This window comes from Taeniopygia guttata, chromosome 3, assembly GCF_048771995.1.
Source record: "Taeniopygia guttata chromosome 3, bTaeGut7.mat, whole genome shotgun sequence".
NCBI lineage: Eukaryota > Metazoa > Chordata > Aves > Passeriformes > Estrildidae > Taeniopygia > Taeniopygia guttata.
In genome coordinates, this window is record NC_133027.1 from 23,827,086 (window position 1) to 23,849,028 (window position 21,943).

The 21,943-nt window shown below is 34.9% G+C and overlaps 1 protein-coding gene across 2 annotated transcripts in view; it reads right to left on the bottom strand.

Annotated features, from left to right (window-relative positions):
• Positions 1-21,943, bottom strand: part of CSMD1 (CUB and Sushi multiple domains 1) — a 1,058,834-nt gene that overhangs the window by 517,737 nt on the left and 519,154 nt on the right. The gene's annotated exons all lie outside the window — the stretch shown is intronic.

A 21,943-nucleotide genomic window follows, 5' to 3' on the forward strand; every position in this document is an offset into this window, starting at 1 on the left:
ATTTGAAAGATATTGTCTGAACAAGTGAGCATCTTGAAGATGATACTCCTTCACCTACAAAAAACCAAAAATGTGTGTAGGGAAGAAGGAAAATTCAATTGGTTTTGTTCTCAAACTTCTTTGAAAATTTTTAATGGCACACTGTTCCTTTCACTGAAGTGGTACAAATTACAATTCTTTAATTTCCCTTAGAGGAAAACAAATAAGTGCAGAGAACTAAAATGCATCATGAAAGAGCACAGAAGAAAAACATGTGCACCAAAGAAATAGTTCTTTGAAAAGCTCACATATAATTCAGGTATCATTTCAGAAGCCACATTTGTTCAATGAAGAAATTCTTTCACCCCATGCTTCCTCTTTTTCCTTACTCTACCCATCTGCAGAATAGATATAACCATGCCAACCTCTAACCTGCGTGATGAGAGGATTAATTACTTAATATAAGCATATCCTCAGAATGTTTTAAAGAATTATATCAATATTAATTATGCCCAATTATACCATGTAAGTTCAATTAGTGAATGCACGCCCTTAATTCATTACTCAGTTAGTTACAGTAGAATTTAAATGATAGTAATTACATTTAATTTACAAACCAAGTTATATAAAAAATTTTGAAAATGTCAAGAAACATAAAGATAAAAAAAATTAAAAGAGAGAACATTTTCACTTACAACATAATTTTATTATAAAAATACCAAAACATCCTATAAATATTTGCAAGGAAACAAAAATCACCTACAACTCTGAGTGATGAGTTAGAAATATGTCCTACATGCTGCAGATCAAAGATTTAAGATTTCTTGAATTAAGGAAACTAATTAAGTTTGTTTGTAAATAGCTATCAAAGGTAGAAGCAAACATTATGATACCTGGCTGATTTTGCACTGTATCAGATAATTTAACAGAATACATTATTTCTTTGGATGTGCTCACTCACATTGTTAAAAAGTCACTGCGTGATTAACATATTTAGAAAGATTACATATTAAATAAAGTGCTTACATATGAAATAAAGATAGCAGAATAATTCTAATAAATATACAATTCTCAAAAAAGCTGAGAATTATTATCTATTACAAGCTACAACACATATTGCTATATGTTATTACATATTTTTAGCACCACACAAAACGTTACCTCTCTCTTTTCACACTTTCCGATTTTTGCTGCCTTAGTCATGATAGGTTAACACAGGCATTTGTTCAGTACAAGTCAAAAAATAAAAATTTGCTACCTCCTTTGATACAGTAGAATACTTGGATTTGAGATAAAAATTTATTTATGTGATTACCCTAATCAAAATATTTTTACAAATAGCTGTACATTGAAGTAGTTTCATGAAAGATCTGATGCATGCAGCAAAAAAAAATATGCAATCCAAGAGCCAGCTTCTCTTTTTATGAGAGGGTGTTTTATTAGAAAAATTTAAAAATCATTATTCAAAACTACTATGAATTCTGATAAACTGCATTCCCAAGGAAACACATCACAGAAAATCTACATCTGCCATATAAATAATCACTGGCACTGGCAAACTGTTGACACTGTATTGCAGCAAGTCAGTCTTGTATTGCTGCAAAGTCTCCTAGGATAATTTATCTGCATCTTCTTACCACTACCTCTGTCAAAAACTTCAGAGAAAATGGTACATTGCATCCTGAAATTGGCACGCACTTTACCACAACCTCCTAAACCCAGCAAAAAATGAGTGATCAGAGAATTACAGCCATACTCAATAATACATGTAATAGTTCACAGGACTTCACCAGTTTTCCAGATCAAGCATTCAACTACATTATTTATGTGCTTTTCTAAAACTTTGACTGAAGTATATTGTGATAGACACAGTTTCATCTGTGCAGGCTTTACTGTTTTTAGTCTAGACTTAAGATGAATTAGGCTTTGAAGGTTCCTAACATTGAACAACATAGTTTAATCTTTGGATTATGAGGATTCTAGGTGACCGAAGCTATCATATGCATCCATCAAGCTTTAAATTCATTGCCAAATTTTAAGTAAAAGACACATATTTGTCTGCAGAGTTACTGAGGTCTACTGTCAATAAGACTGCAGCCACAGGCTCTTGATTCATTAAATAATTTGATGTTTGCTGTGTATTGAGAACTATTATAAACTATACTACAGTGAAGCACTTAAGATAATGGATTTTTTTATATAAAACTAACATCAGAGTGCTCTCACCTTGCTTCATATCCCATTTTTTTAATCCAAGTCCTCTCCAAGTTTGGAAAAAACAAGTAATTACAGTGTTTGAAGAAGAATCTGTGTAGTCTTAATATTTAATCTTAGCGAAATTATACACAGTGGGATAGCCAAGGATGTCTTTCACCAATTTCCTCTTCAAGCAGAATGTCTATCTTCACCATTCTGACAGGCATAAAAACCTGTATAGACTTCACTTCTTAGCAGAGATCAGTCTGTAGCAGTGCTTATTAATTAAGATTTATTAATGAAATTAAGCTAAGAGGCCTTCCTCATACATTACCTCTATCTTCCTGGACAGAAGAAATTTTTAACCAATGCAAATAATCAAAATCCATAATGCAAATAATTAATGATCAAAAATGCCAAAGGTTTAACTTCATAGTCAAACTAACTGTGCATGCTACTTTTTTTTTTTTTTCGGAAAAGCATTCAAACCATTACAATCTATATTCTAAAATGTAATGCTAATATTTATTATGAGAGAGAAGCAAAAGGCTACAACATAGCAGGACTGAAAAAATAGTAGAAAAATCACAGCGATTTTTCTACTTGGTGATATATGAATTTTCAATTAAAGGTTGTTAAATAAGTTCATATTTAACAAATTACTCATTATTAAGTGGTGTGTATCAGATTATTTATTTATACAGACTTTTCAAGACTCTTTGTAAGACTAAAAATCTGTATTTATTTGCAACACATGTCACTTGAAAGAATATTGACAGCACCTTAAACACAGTAATCCTTTGCTTTCACTTATGAAGAGATTCCTTCTTTTTTTTTTTTTTTTTTTTCATAAAGAGAAACTACCTAAATTTAAACAACGGTGGTTAATAATGAAAAAAAAAATCCAAACCAAAATATAAATGGTAGCTGTCATGGGAATGAATAAACTTTTGAAGGACTATTTCACCTGAGTTTTCTTACTATGCACTAGAAGAATGCAAGAATCTTTAAATATGCAATAAGAAATGCCTAACGTTTTACATGTATTCACTTCAAGCAGTGCCACTGCCACTGCCACTGCCACTTCATGGCATCATGATACTGGCAATGTAATGTCCTGATTTGGTAAGATCTTTTTTTCTATTTTGGTTTAAGAAGTTAAGTAAAAAAAATCCTGAAGGACCTGAGATCTGCAGCCCAACTCCTATTAATTGTTACATGAATAAGACATCTGTATTAGAAAGCAGTTATAAAACTATGCAAATTAACTTTTCAACCCTTGCTGAAGTTAGTATTCAGAGGCTCAATCTGACAAGAATTTTCAGGAGAAATAACAGATTTCTTTTTTCTCTCAGATGTCACAATTATCAACTAGATTGCAAAGATCGCCTAGAGGCCATAGCAGTAAAAAGCACAAACTGCTTATGTCAGTTAAAATTATGTCAGTTTCACCCTTCCATGAACCAGTTGCTCAGCTTATATAGGCCACACACAGTAGCTTGAACTTGACAGCAGCAATTCAGAAAGCAGCTTAATACCAATTAGGAAAAATAGGAAGGGGAAAGAAGAAAGAAAAGGAACTAAGTAAATGTTTTTCCTCCATTTATTTCAATATCTTTGCATGCCTTTCCAAGTTTATATTAAATTTGCTATCTTTCCTGTTGTTACTGAAACAGCTGAAAAAGTTTTCCATGCTACACTTAGGTTTTGCTAAATGTAAACTTGCTGACTTTTTGCTGCTCCATAGTACCTCTTCTACAGTCCTCTGAGTATTTTCTAACATTACCTTAAATTGGTGGCCACAGGCAAAACCACACACAAGGGAAAAAGTATGAGTTAGGAGGAAGAGAGATAGTCCTTTGATACCAATGGCTGCTTTGGAATGACAGCACTGGGAGGAACGTCAGAAGCTCTGTGGAGAAAATCAATGTTTCACAAAATTTCAGGGCATATGTCAAGATATACAATAGGTGTGAGGCACAGCCCATGATACTCTGTCCACGTGGCTACAGTAAGTGTTGCATTTTACCATTTCACGCATAAATAGAAGACATACATTCAACTGTATTTACAACTACTGAAGAAAACAGCTTTTGAGGAAGGTAATTACTATACTCATAAAATCAGAACACAATAAGCTCACAAATAGGACATAAAAAAAGCTATATTTTCTTGCAGGAATGGCATTGAAACTGAAGTCTCTAATCAGAAAACTGAGTATCTTTTCCAAGTTTTAACTTTCAGTTCAACACTAGACTGGAAGAGCTAATGTGGAGTCCCTAATTGTCAACCATACACAGAATTTTCACCTTTATTCACTCCAAAAGGAAATGAGGGAATTTTTATCAACTCCAGAGCTACAAATAATCATGATCAGAATCTACTACAAGAAGGGTAGTACCAAATTGTTTGTCATTTGTACATGTGCACATACACATACCCACAGAGACACAACTAACCTGTGAATGCTCTAGTCTGCAAGATACCTCACATTAAATTTACATCTCTCTAAAAAATTATTTCGTCAAAAATTAATGGATTTCACTAGGTTTTCTCTAGGGAAAGGAAGAGTTCACTCATAAAACAACAAAAAAAAATACAAAGTGCAAGTTCATGGAATACCTGATAATTTTTTATATATATATATATATATATATATATATATATATATATATATATATATATATAATAAATTAATTATATATATAATATTAATTATAATTATATTTTAAAATATATATACATAATTTATGATAAAAGGTGTCAAATGCAATGTTCAAGGGTCTACATAGCATACTTATGTATTTATTGCAGCACTCAACTTCTATTTATCTGTGGCAACCTTTTTGTTCAGACTCTCTTTGCTGGGCCTAATTGCAATTTTTTTCTTAAAATAATCTAAACAAATAAAACAAAAACCCACTCAGATTTATTAGCTTACAGAAATAAAACTGTAATGTTTATTTTTGCTGCCTTATTTTTATACAGTCTCAAGATCAGAAGAAATTTCTTTCCTGTTACATCCTGATTTCTGTATTTGTGCACACATGAACCATTGCAATATTTGCCAGATAAAATGCTTAAATTGTATCACTTTTGAAAGATACAGCTTTCTTGTTTTACAAGAATTTACCCAACTGTGTCTGTCCATCTCTAAGGATGTGCAAAATTGTACTGGATTGAAATCTATGAAAATAATTTAGGAGTATACAGCACCTTTAAAACTTTAATACATCTTTCACATTAAGATTGATATTTTAATTTTCTTCTGCAGGTAATAACCAAAGATTGATGGATTTTATTTTTAGTGTGTTCACTTTTATTATGTAATAAATGTCCCGCTGTTGGTTAGAAGATCATAAAAGACAATATCATACAAACAATGCCAGAAAACTCTCAAGTGCAAAGGCAATCTGAAGTTAGAGCTAAAACCTTCTATTTCCTCATACTTATTTTGCCTCAGATGTACTGCACACTTTCCTAGGTGAACTGAAATCAGCAATCAATATTATGAAATTTTAGATCTCTCTTGAAAGAGAAGAACAAGTGGAGCATGACAGTCCAGACCGAGGCTATAAAAAGTATTTGAAACGGTGCCAAATTTATAGACATAAACTTTGCCAGCAATCAGAAATCAAAAGTAATTAGTAATTTTCTTAAAAATATCAAAATAATGCCCTTCAATCTCCTCTAAAATGTTCAGTGCATTCTATGGTCTAGCTTTCAGTTTGTCAGTACAACTGTCAGAAGTATGCACAGCGTCTGCCCTTTGCATTCTGAGAAAGACCTTCTAACAAAGAAGGTCTCAACTATCCTTCCACATCATTAAACTTCCAAACTGTCAACAACAAAAATGCAATTGGAAGACGACCTCTAGTTGATCACTTCATGTATGATAACGAATGAATCCTATAAAATATCTATTTTTAACCTGACCACTTTTGAGGATTCCATTAGACAAAAGACCTACATTCATAAAAAAATGAATTGGTCCTTGAAAGGCCTGGGGATATTATGGCAAAAACAACAATATCAGTGTGTAAAAAGAAGTACTTATCAAGCAAAAGGATAAGTACAAGAAACTGTTATGACCTTATGTGAAGACCTGCATATAAATCTGATTATCCATGTTCAAATTAGAGTAATTGAACATAAAACAAATAGAGAGCAAGACTCCTTAAGTGATCAAGAGCTGGTGAGCTTTTAAGAGGATACTGAAAGGTTTTCACAGCCACAATCTGAGAAATTAAGATTAAAATGAAGTAACTATGAAGACACTGGAAGGCAAACACAAGGTCATAAGAAATATTGTACCAGCTGAAGGCAAGGCTAGGAAAAAAAAGAGAACAAATCACAGTTACAAGGAGATTGAAAATGAGGCGCATTTTTAGTGGAAAAATAAACTATTTGGTTGTTTCCATGGAGAGAGGAGAATAGGGGTAGTGTAACTAGTTTGAAGCTCACCCAAATTTATAAAATAATTTAAAATAACAGTTACTCCCTATATATTAAGGAGTCTTTTCAATAAATAAAGAAGGCTCCTCATTTGGCTGACATAACTGGAGACAAAAGGTCTAACGGCCACTTGCAGGCGTCCTCTCCTGTCAGCCTGCCAATACTCAGGTGTTTGGGTCTGACAACTGAGATGCTTAAAACTGAATTTGACAGAGACTAAGGAAGTTAATTGACTTCTCGCTTTACATGGAAATGCACACTTATTTAAAGATGGAAGTCAGGAATGTTCCAAGATTTTCTTGGTACAGTAACATGAAGAAAGAAAATATACTGCACAATAAAGATTTTTTATATTCTTGTTACCATTAAAATGCAGTGGAGTTAAAAAAATACATATATCTTGTGCAAGTATACATAAATCTTACACATCTAGAAATCTGAAGACTATTTTTTCCTGTTATTTTTTTCCTGGAATCTCTTGACACAAGAATCTGTTCAACTTAGGTTGAGAATTATGGTACAAATACTTACTGAGGGCAAGACAAGATACATACTACAACTGTACAGATGAATTGTGAATAAAAACTGTTGGAAAGAATTTCACAAGCAGATATTCTCTCTATTGCTCCCAACATGCTCTGCAATGATTGTTGCTAGTAAATAAAATTGAACTTTGAATTATTAAGACCTGCCATCTAAGGAAAGGAGAGTAATTTTAAGAGAATAAGACATGAGCTTACTCTTCTTTAAGCTTTAAAATTACAATAACATTGTATACAAATCTTGTAGATACACTCCAAATAATGTTTGTTAAATATAAACAAAATTCTTTATGTTTCAGCAAAGTACATTGAAGAAGAAAAAAAATCTTTAAATCTGAACAGATAAAGCTTAATGCAAAATATCTAATCTCCTGTATTATTTGATAAATACAAACTGAAGGACTCATATGTACCACATATTTGTTTTCAAGCCTAACTGCTTAGAGGTCAGGGAAAAGCTCATAGGACTGAGAGACAAGAAGAGAAGCAATGGCAGATTAAATTTGAAAAATATCAGCTTCAGTAATAGATACACTACTGATTATTTAATAGAGGCTTATCTTCAGCTAACACCAGCTTGCCATCATGTCTGCAGACCCTTATTACTAATTAAAGTAAGGCAATAGTCTTTCAAAACCTATTTTTTCTTTCTCTCTTTATTTACTTTTGTCCTTCTTTTTTTCTTTCACCTTGATTTGCTGTTTATTCAGATTACAAAAAAAAACCCCAAAAAAACCCAAAGAAACAAAAAAACAAACAAACAAAAAACAAACAAAAAAACCACCAAAAAAAACACCAAAAAACATTACAAAAGCTCCCTGCTCTGGCACAGGCACTTCCTCACTTCTGCCACTGTGGTGGCTTTTAGCTAAGCTGGACTGTGGCCTATCCCAAGCTTTCCAGAACTAATCTCTTGTACTTAACACTTTCGTAAGTGGCACTCTATTGCCCCCAGAGACTTAAAACTTTATCTTGCTAACAGACAATCATGAGGCAAATTTTTAACAGGAATTCAATATGTCATACAAGTCTCTTGTCTGTGCCTTTAATTGAAAATGAAAGGAACTGGGACCTGTAGTTAAGTCCTGAAAATGCAGCACAGCAAATGTCATAGTTACTAACTTTTTCTTCACATTCCTTACTGACACAGTGTCAGGAAAAAAAGGCTCTGTCCTGTTCTTGTCCCTAATTAATGCTTAGAATTGTCTTACACACAGGTTAAAACCAAGAGTTTGTATGAACAACGGCATTGAAGCTCTCAAGCCCCTGCAGCCCAAGTCCTTCCAGTTTCCTGAAGGAATGTTGATTGATTTTTTTCCTCACCTAGTTCAATACCTCACTCAGTAGCCGTTGTTAGAGATTCTTGTGATAACAGAAATCCAGCAGTGTCATTTTGAACTTTATCTCCATTTGCTCTTAGATACGGCATCTGAAAGCTCTGGGAGTTTGGTAGACTTTTGTCTGGTTAGCATCTGCAGGCTCTTACTTCAACAAAAGTGACATGTAACATGCTCACCACTCTGGCTGTACGGAAAAGTAGAAGTATAAGGGCAGGAAAAGAATTTGCCATTTCAAAAGCTTCAGCTATAGAATTATATAGCTGTAACCTGGGAAGTCCCCAAGTGACATACATTTCAATGTGCAGAACGTCATGGACCTAAATGGAACAGTGAGTATTTTGTACTCCACAGCTATAGTCTGTGAAAAGTTAACATACTTTTGATGAAAATACCAATTTTAATGTGAGTCTAGAAAGGTGAAAGTATATAAACTTTCATTATTTAGATGACTTCAGAGAGAGAAAAAATATTCCCAAATTAATTGGTGTTGTGCATGTCTCACAACATGCAACACGTTTTCTATTTAATCAGACAAGGAGAGACAGAGAGTGATCTTTCAAGCAGCAAATTCTGTCACCAAACCTCTGTTTTAACACAACAACATGATTTTCTGTTGCTTATTTTCAGTGCTTTGAGATAGCCTCCTTTTTTCTTACAGTGGCTTACACAGTTTATAAATAAGTGAAAAGAATTGATCTGGCTTTGAAAAGAAAAAGCAATCCCTCCAACACAGACACAATTGCATGTTTGGCATGATGACTAAGCTGCAGTGGGTAACACCACTGAGATGTTCGTTAGTTGCAGTGTGGGAATAAGAATTAAGAGCATGAAGAAGAAAGCAAATTCAGAGAGCAAAATTAACTACCTTATGAAGCCATAATCCAAAGTTTCTTAATGACACCTGCTTTCTATTAAGTAGATTCCTTGCATGGTATATAGGAAAAATACCTGGTAAAAGGTATTTTGTCATGGACAAAAAATGGACAAAAAAAAAATTGTCATGGACAAATTGGAGGAGAAGGAGAAACAGGAAAACAAAGAAGGTGAAAATCCTGCACATGTAGTTTCACATTATGTTGTTTTTGGTATCCTAATTAATTAGGAAAAAAAAAGTATAGTATTCTAGCGACTGAATAAACAAAACCTTAAACTTATTTTGATTTTGCTTTGTTTTGAGGTTTTTTTTCCCTATTTTTTCTTCTTAGTAAAATGAAGTAGCTTCTTTAGATGCTGTCATATAAGAATATATTTTAGCCTGTATTTATTAGGTGACAATATGTGCTATTTCTAGAAATGATCTGTGGCCCATCATGCAAATGAATCCTAAAGTGTTTTTTGGTATTGGGGATTATTTTGTAGTCATTTTTGACATGAGAAATCTTAAAAGCTTCTTCCAAAGCCCTCAAACTTGACTCATGCCAGGCTGATGTGCCCATATCCATAATGTGTGAGCACTCTGCTAAAAATCGTTCTGCACTGATGGGACAAGGAAGAAGGAATCTAGAGTAAAGGAGCTACTTAAGTCCACTACAAACCTAAATCAAGTACTGTATTTAAAAGTGCTTCATTTTGTTTGCATTCTATATTAAAATACAATGAGTGGTAAAGTTGCATTATATCCCTTTAACTAAATACATAATCAGAAAAAGAAAATAAAAACATTAAACCACAAATGTCACAGGTTCAGTCTTGTGATAATGTTTGTTTCCAGGAGAAGAATTAGATTGCAAAGAGTGAAACCTATAACATTGTTTCGCTAAGTAATAACTTTGCAAGGAATTGAAGAGTGGCAGTGAGTGGCCAGATTTCTCTACATGTTTCCTCTGAAACATTTGGTGTAAAATTCTCTTGAAATTTCTAAAGCACTTTGTTCCTAGGCTTGAATTTAATTTGTGTTAGAGCATAGTGATTCTTAATGAAAAAAGAATTCCTAATCCATAGGTACAAATCACAACTTCCCTTTTTTTGTTTTTAAATCTTACTCTCATTTTGCATAACTGACCATTTGGAGTCCATACAAATAATGGTCTGCACCTGACTAAAGTCTATACTGGTCTAATTTGTAGTTTATTTGTTCAATAATGGTCAAATCAAAACTTATTTTGTAGAGGACTAACTCTCAGGACCATCTGGACCTGGAGATGACATTGATTCTCATCTACCTTTTATGAGATTCTGGCTGTAACTGACACTTACAGACACAATTTAAAAAATCTTCATGCATTCTTGTGGGACTCCAACACCATCAAAGTGGTAAAAAAAAACCAAACCAAAACAAAACAGAAGAAACTCACAAATTTTTTGCAACATTTTTATGTACGATGACATTCTGTCCACTTTGGTTGTCATTGTATATTTTAACCATAAGTGCAAAACACCATATAGAACACCAGAAGATATTTTCCATACACTTCAGTTTTGTTAAAATCTTGGCAGCAAAATTAGTTTTGTGGATATTTAAACAATGAAGCCATCTGTGAGGCTGAGGCCACATCCAAGGAAGTTTACTTTACTGTAATACTTGTTCAATATGCAGCTAAAGAAGATTGTTTGCTATTATTTGTCTAAAAGATTATTTACTGGAAGCAAGGAATGAGAGTTTAATACTGAAATTGTCCCAGAAGTAATTAGTTTCACCTTTGTTTCTGCACTACAAGTATGCAAGGGGGTAAGGCTGTTCTCTAAATCTTTAATAAAATAAAAAAAATAAATCTCTTCTACACAAAAGTCCAGAAGACTGTGTTTCACTGGAGATCGTGTTGCACTTCCAGAGACTTCACATACAAGTGAGTCACTAAATCAGGCTAAGGAGACATGATGACTACACTGTGCACTAAAACTGAATGGAACTGAGGCCAGCTGGCACATTATTATTAAACTTTCTGAGCCTGCAAAACAGGATGGCTGTGTCCAGATTGCTTGTTTGGAACAGTCACCAGGCTGTACCAACTTCTGAATCATCCCCAAGAGTTGTTCAAGAAAGTGGTATTTGGCCCAAACAAAACTCGTGCTGTGATCCATCCAACAATATAGATGGCTTTCAATGTCTCTGCCCACGTCCTGACAGGGGGCATATTCTGCTGCAGACAAGGACACTGAGCCTGTATCAAGTGCTCACTCATCCCAGACAAGGAGGAGAAAGGGTATTAGTAGCTACTGTGGTAAATGGAACTAAACTTTTGGAAGGCTGTGTGGTCATTGTTGTATTCTTTTGCTATCTGTCAGAGAGCACTTAGCTCCTGTTCAGTTTATTAATAATTCTATGATACATCCCACAGTGAAAAGAAAGAAGCACTAAGACCATCTTTCTCTTTACAGGGATATGTAAAGGAGAAACCATAAAATTATCTCTGCTGCTATCTCTGATGGAACGGGACAACCTTCTCACACATAACCAAGGAGTTTTTGGGTTTTTTTTTCAACATATACCTGTCCCCGCCTGCTTAAATATCCAAACAAGAGAAAATTAAAGATCTGCTAAAAGTATATACCCATAGGATATGAAAGAAGGAAGCAAGGATAAAATCTGCACTACACTGATAGCAAGGATTATATCTACGCAAATACAAAAGACTTAAATAGATCAAATAGGCTTGCTTTTTTCCCATCCCCTAAGGCTTTCATAACACTCTGTTGCCTGGAGATGTTAACCTGTTGAATAGCTACCTAGGGCATTTTATGTATTTCTGTAGTCTGAAAGGTACCAGTTCTTGCTCCACTGCCCCTCTAAGATGTAGCCTGGCACATCAATTTGCTTCATGTAAACCCTGGGAGAGAAAGTGATTTTATGTATCTCTCTGCTAATACTAACCTATTAATTTTTCTCCCCAAAATGCAGCTCTGTAATCTGCCAGCTGTTAAATGACAGAGAAGTGAAAGCTTTATATTCATTCAGTAATCACAGTAGCTCTTTTTTGCTAAACCAGTTTTCAATTTACAAAGAGCTCGTCAAGGTGATAGGTAACATCTCAAGAGACACACACACTGTGCTTTCATCATTCACCTAAATTTTTAATATGGTTCCAAGGCTGGATGGGAAATACCTCCCAACAATATAAGAAGTCTTTACAAAACCAAACTAAATACTTCAAGTTATTAAGTGCCCCTTCAATATCTACAATATGTGGCATTTTGGGTATTAAAAATCTTCATGGTTTTTGACAGCTGAAAAATCAGATTTAAAGTTTGTTTGAACTTATTTCAGATGCTGAATGCTGAAGCGGTACAGGTGTACTAATGATGCTGTAAGAATTACTACACATTGAATTGCTCCTCAAAATACTTCCACTAAGAGCTAACAAAAGAGTTTGCTAAATGTATTTTGGAAACCCTATTCTTGTGGAACATAATCAATGTGGTTGGAGTTTAAACAATTGTGTCTGATTAGAGTAGGTAACAGCACAGATGTTTTCTTGGTCTTATGTGATGTATCAAAATCTGAAGGAAAATTCCAGAATTTCAATTTGAGACCTGCAATTATTGGCAAAATTAAGCATTAATTATTTGCAATTATTGGAAAAATTAATTGCACTTTACTTGAAAATACAGCAATTTGAATTTTTATATCTCACAATTACTAAACATTTTTCCTAGAAACAGTGAGTGAGATTTGGAAATTTTACTTGGAGCATGTAAGTCTCAATTCAGTGTCATACTTGTATTCATGCTTATCTATAATTATAGGTGTTTAGTCAAAGTATTCACAGTCAGAAATTCAAATAATATACAGACTAGACATCTAAATCCAGCAAATTGTAAAAAAAAATACAATTGTTGAAAAAGTGATTGTTAGGAATCAAGGGGATATCATTCTTCTTTCAGTATTTTGGCTTATCAAAACACTGCTGTCAATGATACTCTTTGTTATAAAAGGCCTCCTTATGAAAATTACAGACTCCTTTTGAGCAAAGTTTTTCTGGCATTCTCATATGTAAATGAAATACAAATGCAGAGAAGGTGGTCATAAAGGTTGCCCTAAAGTCAATGTACTTCAGGGTAGAGGTGTGCAAAGTATTTTCTTCCAACTAATCCAACACATCCCCAGATAAAGGTGATTTAATACTACGGAGATTTAAAGGCTCTTTGTAACCGAAGTTGGACATTTACAAAGAGAGTATTATTTAAATCTCTTCAGAACATCTAACTTTAGTCATGGCCACAAGTCTGAAATGCTTCCCGCCAGCCTGCTGCCCAGCTAGTGACGGGTTTCAGGTGTCAGACTAGTCACTCCAAAACCATCCTCACCAGAAGGTCTGCTGGGGCTCAGGGTTTTTCTAGAAAGCTCCCACCAGCATTGCTGATGTCCCAGCCTTGATGTGGGTCTGTGTCCAGCCCCACACCTCTGTCCACTCATACCAGTGCTGGGCCTGTCCGGGGACACAACCCTCAGCACTGTCCTGCTCCCCCAGGCTTTTTCTGGTGAGACCCCTGACCCAGCCAGCCATGCAGCACAGATTGTCTTTGCTGCTCTTGACTTCATTTCTAGGACTTGAGAACACTTGTTCTATTTCAAGACAAGGTAGGTTGCTTCTTAGAGCCAGGGCAGTGGTTTTCATGTAATACCATAATAATGTCAGCAATTCAATCTATAGCTTTTACACCTTAAAAACTCAGAAGATACAAGTTATGAGACACAAATCCAAAGAAAAACTTTGGTTTACAGAGCTTAAAGTACTGCTGTATAAACTCACACAGACCTGGACTATGGGTCTGCATGTAGAGAAAGAAATCCTGAAGAACCTAAAAATTCCGTGCTTCCAGGGATTTTTGTGGCTTCAAGAATTTCCTATGTATTCTATCAGATCATAACAGAAAGTATTTAGCATTTTTCTACATACTAAAGTAAGAAAAATATCATTTTAGAATAGAGGGGGCAAGGCCTATATAAACAGTAGGCACAAAGCTTGCTCAGCAAGATCTGACCTGCAAAAGGGCTTCATATCCAATAGTTTGATCACCTGGTTAAAGGCTGCACAAAAGTTTTGCCTGGCTTATTCCCACTGACCATTACAAGCATAGCAATGATGCCACCATGACATTTCTGATAGACAATGTGAAAAGGTGAATTTACTTCCTCATAAACACAGACACAAATTTCTTTTGGGAGCATGTCACTCAAGAGATAATCAAATCAATATGAGAAAAAAAAAAAAGAATGAGAAAATAAAAATTATTTGTAACACAATGATGACAATTTTAAAAAACCCAACAAAAACTATAAAAGGAAATATGTAAGAAGTTACTAGACCATTTCAGAAAAATAGATATACCTTCTTTCAGTCAGAAACCACATATCAATGAGAATGGCATGAAGTGGATATTTATCAAACTATAGAAACAGTGAAAAAGTACATTAATGTTAAATAATAAAATTATTAGCATGTAAGCAATACTTTAATTCAATATTTTCTTAACATCAAGAATAATTGGCTATTTTTTTCCTCTAATTCCACCATGGTTTTGAAATTTCTTTGCATATTTGTCTGTCAGTTTAACTAACAGTTGTAGAAGATGTGGCCAAACAGACAATTTGACTTATCTGCTGCAGCAAATGAAATCAACTTGTTTTATTTCAGGGGATAGGATTAATTCTGTAAAAAAAAAACAAATCTCAGCTGTCAAACAAGGACTGTTCCTTTTAAGTACAACACTGAATTAACAGTAAAGAAAGTAGGAGTCACCTGAGCAGCTGTAAGGGAGAACTCAGTAAAACTTGGATGGCTTTTACAGGAAAATCAAGACCTCTTTTTCTTTCAAATCAAAATAACCAATGTACAGTTCCATTGTTTACAGGTCCCATCATAAGGTAGGCATATATGCGCATTACAGTGATAAAAAATGAATTTTTGTGCACATCCTCCTTTTGAATATAAACTGCATAGGAACTCCCTGAGCTGACTTTTCTCAAAACAAAAACTTGGTAGATCCTGTTTACTCCCTATAAACTGTAGAATTGTTATCTTACCTCCTCCTGTGTTTTATGTGATATTAAACAACATGGGAAACTCAGGTTTTCTTTTAGCACGACATAAAAAGTTACCTTACAGTTTTAACATATACTGTAAAGTTTAAAATGCATTTGATGGCTTAAGTATTCACAGGAGGAAAGCTCATTTACCTATCAGTTTTACAGCTCCAAGCACGGCAGCTCTGTGTAAAAGATACTTTGTCTTCATACCAGGCTAATTCCCCTGCTGTTAGGGGACTAAGACATACAAGCTTTTGTGGTGTATAAGGCTTGAGAAAATATTACATGGATGGAAAACATGGACAATATCCTGTCCTACTGAACACTATTTACAGGTTTTAATTGCAGAATGTTACTTTGATACCTCATTTCTTCCAAGACCTTATACCTCTTAATTTAATAAACAAGAAATCATATGGACAAAAATAGAGGTGAAGCAAAAAAACCTCAAAAGACTCATGATAGTCCCCATAAAGATAACTACTTAACTTTAGCACAAATCTGTAGGTTTTTCGTATGTCCATTTTAAAGATTTGTGCTGAAATTTAATAACCCTGAAACCTTTTTAATATTTATCAATTCATTTCATTAGAATTAGGGTAGAATAAGGGTCTAAGGCACAAGAGATCTCACCCACAGCCACATGTTCATAAAAGTCTGAGAGCCGGGAGTTACAACATTCATAGTATTAGCTTCCTCCCACATTTGTCTGCCTATTTGTTGTGCTTTAGAAATACTACTCCCCAGTTTAGTGCCCCTCTCCTCCCCATCCCTGACTGAGACTGCAAAATATGTCTGAAGAGAACTGTAGGCACATGTGGTAGAGATGAATGGTTGAGACAAGAACAATGTACTAGAAACAGCAATGAGATAAGAAAAGGAACTGCAATTGCAACAATACCTATAACAAAAGTGTACAAAAAAAAGGTGATTCACACAAAAGATGCTCACCCAGCCCGACCTCACCAGACTTACAACTGGTGGTGCCCCACCCCAGCCACTCCCCCATCTGCCATCCTTATTCCATCAGAAGGAACATCATTTGCAAAAGGGAGAGTGTCCTTTTCTCCCACCAATGGCAATTACATGCTATGGGTTTGAATAAAATTAGGTTCTTAGCTATGCCCACATGGCTCCAGGCTCTGTCCCATCACAGCTACTGCGAAAAGTTAGCCCTGTCCTTGGCTGAAATCAGGACACTGTCCAGGCAAAATACCGTGGCATTAGCAAAGCCCTTGCTAAGGACACAGAAGGAGCAAGGAGTGGCAGCCAATCATTCAATCCCACTTACCTCCTGCTTTCATGCCTCAAAGCAGTGCTGCACTGCTTATAAGGTACATTAGATTTTCCCTGTCTTTCTTTTACCTTTGTCTTTTTTTGGCTACTAATTCTCTGAATTCCTCAGCACAAAGGAGATGACTTCTACCTAATCCTGTTCATTGCACTGCGCTGAGAAAGTATTGTGATGTGCGCTGTATGGAAAGTAGATTTGGGTTGAAAATAGTAATGTCATGTTCAAATTATCAACAAGAGGGAAGAAACTCAAAACCAGTAAAGGATATCACAACAGACATCTCTGCAATCTGCTTGAGCCCAACATGAACGAAAGGGGGTTCAGTGCAAGATTATATGCATCACTGCCAACATTAAGACAGTGTAATATACCTGAAAACTAAGTCATAGCATTTCAGTGAGTTGTAGCCAATTGTGAACATCATACATTATTTCAATGTAGCCTTGTGTCTATAAACTACCATCATCTGTCCTTATAATTAGTAATGTATTTACACAGTCACTGAGGAAATTTTCAGATGAGCTTAGAAGAAATTCTGATGTTCCTCTATGATATTTGCAAAATGCAGCCCCGATTCACAAGGGTTGGGAATGGGAGTGACACACTAGATACACAGGGAACAACAAGAAACAAGCAAAAAAATCCCCCAAACTCCCACTTTTTCTCAGTTACCATATTTAGTTCTGGAAATTTTTAGCTCTTTTGAAAACTTGTAGATATTTTCAGGAGTTTTTATCAGGAAAATATAGGTTAAATTTATGTACCACTTACAGGATTTTTAAACTCTTTAAAAAAGCGTAGGATTACAAGAGGAAATTAGGAGACTTGTAGATGTTTTAGATCAAATATCTTAGGTGACCTTTAAATCTCCTGTAATAAAGTACCAAGTGTTATGTAGTTACTCTATTTGAACCCAGTGGCTTGTATAGTAAAATATAACTCATAACTCGCAGAAATGGAGACACATAAGAGACATAAAGCAGTGCCATTTTACTCCCATACTTTTAGTAAAAGAGTGTGTTTAATTTTGAAATTGCAATTTTACTTATATTCCACAGCTACTCTGTCTTGCTGAGGTTCTGCTAGTGTTATAATTTTTCTGGTTTTCTCCTCTGTGAAGGTACATGTAACTTCTAATCAAATCTTTTCATCAGCTTCATCTGCATTTCTCCATTTCAATTTTTGGTATAATTTTATTTCCTCCTTCCCACTCTCAGACACTGGCTTCTTCAGAAATGAAAAAAAAAAAAACAAAAAACCAAACAACCAAACCAAAAACAAACAAGCAAAAAAAAAACCCAAGAAGAGTGAGAGGAAGCTTCAACATTTTTTTTCCTCCACAGGGAATTCACATCCTGTGAATGAAATAAGCTCATTTACTTAAAGATAGGTTTTAGTTCAGAAAGATGGAAGTGTCAAAGGTAGAGGAAGATTGAAAGAAAATTATCAGGCAATTCTCATACTTCCAAATTCATACTCAAGTAAACAGACATCTCTTTTAATTTGAGAATTTTTTTCAAGGATCTGGAGTTTTTGTTGAGCATTTGAAAATTAAACACCTGTAACTGCCATTCTGAGCAATGGACCCCTGCAGTTCATGGGGAATACAGACTACAGCTGCTGAGTTTCTAGTCCAAAATCTTTCAGTGCTTGAAAAAGGAGCTGGTTTTCCTGGAAGGCAGAAAGAAATGCAACACAGCTTGCAGTGTATTACTGCTAACAATAGATTTAAAGTAGCAGTCTGTGGATGCAAAATGCAATTCTCATGGAAGCTAGTACCAATAAGTGTAAATGAAATGTAAGCTCATTGTTATTTTCAAGGAAAGATACTGAAGGTGTTTAAGGTAAAAAATTACTAAAAAATACCCAAGTGATGTATGGATTCTTACACAGCAGAATAGCATTATTTTAGAGATGGATACTTACTGAAGACTGATAGATATAATTTATGCCTATTTATGCCTTTTCTGGGCAAAAAGTCTGGATAAATAAAATTAATCAGCAATCATTTTGTACTCCTCCTAAAATGTAGAGAATAAGTACAAGGTTTCCATGCTCCTCAATCCTACATACAACAAAATAATTAAAGGATATGCATCAGAAAATAATTAAATTCCTTATTTCCCATGTCTCTGAGAATTTGGAAAGGAGGTCATTTGTCCACCTCAGGGTAGACATTTCTTCAGGCTGTTGCTGATACAACTTCTTGGTGTCTTTATTATTTAGAGACCATTTTAATGCCATTACTACTATGACTAATTTTTTTTTTAAGCCAAACATTCTTGAGAATACTTTTTTAGAATTCATAAATTCAAGTCAAATTGATAGAATGGAGAAAAAAATGTACAGAAATTCAAGTCAAATTGATAGAATAGAAAAAACCATATACTCCTATGCTAGAAAGAGTAATTTCTACAAAATTTAATTGGATATCCAAGTAAGCTTGCATTGTACTTTTGTTTATTGTAAGTACCCTGTATTATAAATAAACGAACTATAAAAATTATTTTATATGTTACAATATAATTTCTGTATATTCTGTATATTTCTATTATAAAGATGTTTTCCTTTACTAAGAGGTATTAAGATCAGATAGGATGAAAGTAAATACCTACACAAAATCAAAACTTTACAAGAGATGGTTTGGAGCAGGAAATAAATCCCCATGAACACTATATGCACTATACATGTCATTTTGTGTTAAATGTTTCTTCTTCCCTCCAAGTATTTATACTATAATTTCTTTAATATTTTGATGTTTCTGTATAATACATCAAAGACAAATATCCCACAGCCTGCAATGGGGAGAAGGATTTAATTCAGGGTATTTTACTCTGCAATCATTACTTGACATCTCTACCATCTACAGAGAAGTTCCCCTTGCATACTAAAAGAGCATCCAATTAAGCTATGAAAAACAAAAAGTTTCATTGTAGTTCTTGCAATCTAAAAGAGATGATTAAGGAATTCCTGAGGCATGCAGAGGTATAAATTAGCAAAATAAAAGGATGTTAACAGGGCCAGCATTATATAGATACAGCACAAGTCACATTATCCTGCCAGGATTTGATCTAACTGTTCAGCAGATTATAATTAGTTAAAAAGCTATACACATTTGCACTTTTAAAAGCTGATGTACTGTAAGTTTTAAAGTAAAATAACATATTGTAGAAAAAAATAAAGTCCTTAAGGAGCATCCCCATAGACATATATTCACTTCAAAATAATACTTTCAATAATTTTGAAATAAGTTAATTAAAGACACCATTAGGAGAAAAAAAAAAAGTTTGTGCAACATTTTTTACTGAGAACATGGTACCATTGAAATGAATGGGAGCTTTAGGTGGTGTGCTTGAGTTTTGACTTGCATAGAGCTATTTTTTTTTCATAGTATGTTTTGGATTCGTCGTTTAAATAGTGCTGATATCTCAGGGACATTTTAGGTATTGCTGAGCAGTGCTTGCACAGAGTCAAGGCCTTTTCTTCTCCTCACACTATTGCAAGCAGGCTGTACAAGAAACTGGGAGTGGACACAACCAGGACAGCTGGTCGCGGCTGAGCCCAGGTGTGGGAATCCAGGGCTTCCCTCTGTCTGTCCTGGATTGCCTGGGACCCTGGCAGGGGGTCAGAAATTCCCCTGTACAGAGCCCCAAGAGACACTGTCTCTGATCTCTGTCCATGGAAAAGAGTTTTCAATCTTACAGGATGAATTACAAGCTCTGAGTGTTTGATAAGAGTAATAATTAAGTGTGACACGGGTGCAAAAGTAAAATTTTAGGTTTCTAGATTAGGGGTTCAGAGGGGACAAGATGGGGGAAATTGGATGTGTCTTGTCCTTTTCCTCCTTCTTCATGCCCTCCATGTTTCACTGTAGTGTTGGCATTTTTCTGTTGGTTTAGGCTGGGGACACACTGTTCAACGTAGATGATAGATATTGGCACATTATTGTAAATATAGCACACATAGTTTTTGGTATATAATGTTTGTAACATCCCACTGGGGGCAGAGCCCCGCACGCTGCCCTGCAGGACAGACCTGCGGCAGGGCAGCAGAACATGTTAGAGAAAAGCAAGAATAAACAACCTTGAAAACAGCACAGACGAATTATGGCTTCTTCTTTGACAACGGGGCAGAAAGACAGATCGGAATCATCAATACCTACAGATTCCGACACCCAGGGATATTCCACACTATATGGCATCATGTTCATCATATAAAGAAGAGAGAGGAAGAAAGAGGCAGGGGATGTTCAGAATCTTCCCAAGTCAGCATTGTACATATGAGCCCTGCTTTCCTGGAGATGGCCTGAATATGGGAAGTGGTGAATGAATTCTTTATTTTGCTCTGCTTGTGCATGCACCTTTGCTGTGTATGCAGTTTACTTGTTAACTGTCATTATCTTCTTAACCCATGAATTTTCTCATTACTTCTCTCTCCCCATCTAACTGGGGTGAGCAAACAAGCAAGTGGCTGTGGGGGCTCAGTCGCTTGCTGGGGCTTAACCATAGCAAGGTGTAGTGTATGAAGAGAGCTCTGACTTGTTCTGTCAACCAGAAAAATGGAGCTGGCCCAAGCAGAGATACAGGGTTTTTTTTGTCAATAAATTTCCCCATGACACAATATAAAAAAACAGGTTTCTTGTCATGCCATTTCTGATCAGCACATGGTATTACCCTGCTTTTGATTCCTCAGAGAATCCCCTTAAACATCCCAAACTTAATTGCAGTAAACCCAGGAACAAACAGACAAATACTAAAAGATCTCTCTCAAAAGGAAAAATTAACAAAACTGAGGCTAGGCCTGAGTAATTTAATGAAAGGAACAGGCTATGCTCAAAAAGAGAAGTCTATGTGTAATTACATATGCTTTTGGAAAACGCAATCAGATCTTACAAAGTGTGTAGCTAAATTACATGCTGCTGAGGTTACTAGAGGGCTAGTTGCAACAACAGTCATAGGTACAATTAATGAATTTTTTTATAGTAAGAGCCTTTCACAGTTGAAATCTTACACAAGATTTGAGAAAAGTCTTTTATACCCATATATTCATGTTATTCCCCCAACACTAGGGAATACACTACTATTTCCCACACATAGTAGGAAATACATAAAGAATGAATGACCATTGCCTTGACTTGATTAAATACTTAATTTTAACTACCTGCTTTTAT